At 25.8% G+C, this 5,054-nt stretch overlaps 1 non-coding gene across 1 annotated transcript; it reads left to right on the forward strand.

Moving 5' to 3' along the window:
- The first annotated feature begins 4,639 nt into the window (after window positions 1–4,639).
- On the forward strand, window positions 4,640–4,738 carry LOC125843375 (U6 spliceosomal RNA). The gene has a single exon (XR_007443975.1). It is a non-coding gene; the product is annotated as a U6 spliceosomal RNA (small nuclear RNA).
- The last annotated feature ends 316 nt before the right edge of the window (window positions 4,739–5,054 follow it).

Raw genomic sequence — 5,054 nt, forward strand, 5'->3', positions numbered from 1 at the left:
ATATATTTTGAATTTTATCACTATTGGTACTCCTCCGATGATTATTTCCTTTTCTGTAGTTTCTTCGGTATATATTAATGCTTTTGGTAGTTCGGAGCATGATTGTTCAATAGTTATTATTTCATCTTCCGTCACTAATTCTCTTGTAATATAATTTTCTTCTCGTCCTGTATCTATTAGTATTAAATATTTTCGTTGTTCCATTATTCCCGTGATGTAGTAATGATATGGTTTTATGTCTTCTTCCATTGATTTTAGTGGGGTTTTATCTATTCTCCTTGAGGTACTCATTTTTGATGATATTTGGGGTATCTCATTGTTTATTCTTTTCGATGTGCTTAGTCTTTCTTTTACTATTTCTAAATCTTCTTCTATATCAATTTCATTATAACTATAATCATTTTTATCTATGACTGTAACTATTCTTTCAAAGGGATCTTCTATTTTTATTTTATTTATTTTATTTTTTGCTGTTATTTTGTGTTTTGTCGTTAAAACATATAAGTTTTTACATCTAGCTGTAAATATTTTACTTCCCGGGGCTAGTTCTATTCCTGACATTTTCCAATATAATACTAATGATTTATCTATATTTCTGTCATTTACTGCTACTGAGTAATTAGCACTTATTATAAATTTAAATTTTTGGTATATGAGGTTACCTTTTACCGCACTTATTATGCTTTTTTCTATAGGTTGTATAATTCTATCATCTGCTAAGTATATTTCTATGGGTGTATCTATTCCTTCTCTAAAACATGCTTTTATTAATATTTCTGTTCCTCCTAAATGTACATATTTAATTGGATTTTTAGCCTTAATATCTTGTATTTCTTTATTTATTATTCGTTTATTTATTATTGGTATTTTAGCTTTTCCTTTAGTGTATTTGCAATCTATGATATGTTCTCTTTGACTTACTACGTAATATTCTTCTTTTTGTCGTTTAAACCAGTTTCTTATTGTTGGTATTTCGAATATTTTTGCTACACTTAGGTCTAATTCTTTTCCTTTTATTTGCTCAAATATATTATTATCAAATATTATTTTTTGTTCTGTCGATTCTTCATCTTGATATTTTTCTTTAGTTATTATTTGTATATCTTTTTCAGTCATTGATATCGTATTCATTATCCGATTCTATTACTGAGCTATTTTCTATTTCATTTTCCGATAATTCATATATACTATCATTGCTTTCTAATTCATAATCTACGTACTCTATTTGTGTATATTTTTCATCGTCTATTATTATTTCTGATATTTGTTTTTTCTTTGGATTTTTAGGTAATTTACAATCTCTAGCTATATGTCCTAATTTTCCACAATTATAACAAGTACATTCCGTTAGTTTTCTTTTTGGTCTATATGGTCTTTTGGTTTTGTAGTTTTTTACATAGTACCTTCTTCTTGGTTTTTTATATTTATATTTTGATCTATATTTTTTATTATATTTCTTTTTATTTTTATAATATCTATCCGTACAACCAAATTGGGGTGCTGTCTTATTTTTGCAACATGCCAAGTTTTTTACTAATATTTTTTCCATTTTTATTTCTTCTTTATGTTTTTCACATAGTTCTATAAACCATCGTTGTAAGAATTTTATTCTAGCTCCTAAGGTATCTGTTAATTCTGCTTCATTCCAACTTTTTATTATTTTTGAATTAAAAGGTTCTGGTAATTTTGTAAAATATAATTTTCTTATTTCTTTACCTTCTTCTATGCTATATGTTCCTTTATAATAGTATTCTCTAAATGCACATGTATATTCATCTATGTAACACATATTACATATTGCTAATTTTGTCATTAGATTCCGATTTATGATTTTTTCTTTATTTTGTTCTTCTACCTCTGTTGTCATACTACTAAATTCATTTCTTATAGCTATTTCGTATTTATATAATATTTCCATGGTTGTAGTGGCTATTTCACCATCAAATTTTTTATTATTTCTTAAAGTTGTTAAGCTTTCATTTGTTAAATTTTGTAGCCATAATTTTACTGTTCCTATAATTGTTCTTTCTATGTATCCTGGTGCCTCTGCTATTACTATCTTGTTATCTATTAATTGTTTTGATATGTATCCTACCCATAATTGGATTGTTTTATTTATGTCTGCTACACAGTCTAAATCTAAAAATTCATGTTGTCCAGTTATTGGTTTAGGCGTCCATTTTTTATTTAATCTTTTATCCCATGTAGTTTTTTCTTTATTATATTGTTCATAATTTTTATTATAATATTTTGGATTAAAATTTTTTGGGTTTTTTACTCCTGATGTGCTAGGTTTTTCGTCCATGTCTACGTCTTCTGCATTTACTTCTAAATTCTTTGTATTATCTATATTTGCTAAAAGTTCCGTATATGTTTCACTTGTTTCCGAATGTTGTTCTAGATCATCATCGTTTATTTCATCAACTCTTATTTCGGGTAGATTATCTTGGTTATTTTCTTCTTTTTCTTCTAATTCATCTTGTAATTGCAATTTTTCTTTAATTTTAATTATCTCATTTGCTAATTTTGTTTTTTGTTCTTTTTCTTTTTGTTTAATTTCATACATTTCTTTTAATATTGCTAGCTCTTTTTCTAGCTCTATTATTTTAGTATTTTTTACTTCTTCTAATTGTTGTACTTCCTTTTTTGCTTGTTGTTTTATTTTTTCAATTTCCGTTCTTCTATCTATTTCTTCATTTTCTTTTGTTATTCTTACCATAGCAGTTAAACTATCTTCTAGTTTTACCGTTTCTTTTTCTAACATTAAACTTATATTATCACCTATTTTCTTATATCTTCTTCCTAGATTAGAAAATATTATCTTTATTTTTAATCCGTCATAATTTTCATATGTTTTTTCATCTATTGCGTATTCTTCTTTATTCATTTATAAATTATGTTGTAGTTTATATTCTAAGTTATTTATTTGTATTTCTAGATAAAAAATAGTCTTTCTTTGTGCTAGTATAGATTTGTGACAAATTCCTGCAAATATATTACTATTAAGTCTATTTTGCCTATGTTCTAATTCTTGTCGTTTTTCTATAATTATTTCATTAAGTTTTTGTCTATATTCGTTATTCTTGTTATTCATTGTATTTTTAAATATTGAATATATTTATATTCTATTTTAGATATATTATCTATTAATTGATTTAATTTTTCATTATCAGTTTTTGTGATATTAAGTTGTTTATATTCCGGATATAATTTGTTTAATTTTCTTCTCATTTTTCTTAATTTTCTACTAGTATTTTTCTTACCATGTTTCTTATTATCCATAGCTCTGATACTAAATAAAATGTATTAATAATATTTATTTTAATAATGTTCATATTAATTATATATATATATATATATATTACTTTTTGTGTATTATTTAGTTTGGTGTATTAAATATAGCATTTATTGCATATAAATATTTATTTACAAAGACACTTTTCACAATTATAGTGAAAAAGATGTACAAAATAAAATTTAGGGGTCTTTAACCTTGCTAATGCATGCATTAAAATCTCTTGCATTACTAATATCTTTAAATTCATGATATTTATAATACACAATAGAGTTTGTTACTAATGCATAGCATGAAAAACTATACCAAACAAGATATTACTAATACATAAAGTGAATACACACATTATTTTTGTTAATACACTCAACCAAAAAACCCCTTAGTTTATTTAGGAGAAACATTTAACGGAACAATGTTTTAATCATTTAATTAAAGAACCTAAAACAAAATTGGTACATATTAATCTTTTTCAGAGTAAATAAATATTTTTTCTGTTCTAATTTATGTAATATTATTGAAATTTTAAATTTAGACCGTAAATTTAAATGAAAAAATTATTGAGTTTTTTGAAATGGAATTTGTAAATTTGAAAACCCATAAAAAATACTACTGATTTATCCTAATTTATATGATATATTTTCATTTTCAGTCATTCCCAAGAACAGGAGCGGATCTACTAAGGTTCGTGGGGTGCTACGCCACACACCAGCTTCGACAGAAAGTCTAGTATATATATATAGGTATATATCTACAATATAATTACAAATACTAAACGTGCCAGCCAGGCACCCAAAATGCCTTGTGGTGCACTTGGCTTAAGGGTCATATAATAATGCAGAAGTCGCGAGGTCGAATCTCGCTAAGGCCCTGACATTTTTTTTTATTTGCAATTTTAACTTGCTCCCTTAATTTGACAGCGGCACATTATTTTCTTTCTTTGTTTGTTTCTAATAGTTGTTATCTTAATATGGAGTAATTTATAAGTATAAGTTTGACTAGCATGTTACATAAAACATGATCTATTTGTAAATACAAATCGTCATTGATCGTTTTCAGATTATGAAAACTTGTCGAGGACAATTAGAAATGAATGATGAATATTTATGATATTAATAGTATAATTGAAATTTTTCACTTTGTTTACTTTATGATCTCAATCAAATGTGGGGTGAAAATTTGTATTTATATAGAGGTAGGGAAGGGAAAATGGTAAGGTAAGAGTCTAAATAGTCAATTAGCTGAGCTAAAAAGATTTTTCCCAAATATTACGTGAGAAATTTTTTTTCCATCGTCGGTCTTGAATTCGACTTTCAACAATAGCATCTAAATTAAAACAATAAACTTTGCTCCTTTGGAGACATCTGATAAAATTGAAACAATGTGGAGAAGATTAGCATGACTCATGCACAAAGAATTTGTAGTATATATAATACATAAATTGTCATCTTATTATTGTTCATATTCTATTATTTGATTTGTCATAGATTGAAAAGACAAATAATTCGACTGAAGTCTAAAATTGATTTAACCGATGAACCTACTTGGCACCCAGAGACTCGAAATCCTGAATCCCTCTTTGCCCAAGAAAATGACATATTTTTTTATTTGATAAATATTTAATAATACTAGAAATACGTTTTCCATGTTGGATCCTACTTATTTGAGAAAAAAGGTCTACAATAGTTTGTTACATTCTGAGATATTTTACATAATGACAAATCTCCGTTTTGATTGTGGGAAAAGAAGGAATTGTGCATAT

This window comes from Solanum stenotomum, chromosome 10, assembly GCF_019186545.1.
Source record: "Solanum stenotomum isolate F172 chromosome 10, ASM1918654v1, whole genome shotgun sequence".
NCBI lineage: Eukaryota > Viridiplantae > Streptophyta > Magnoliopsida > Solanales > Solanaceae > Solanum > Solanum stenotomum.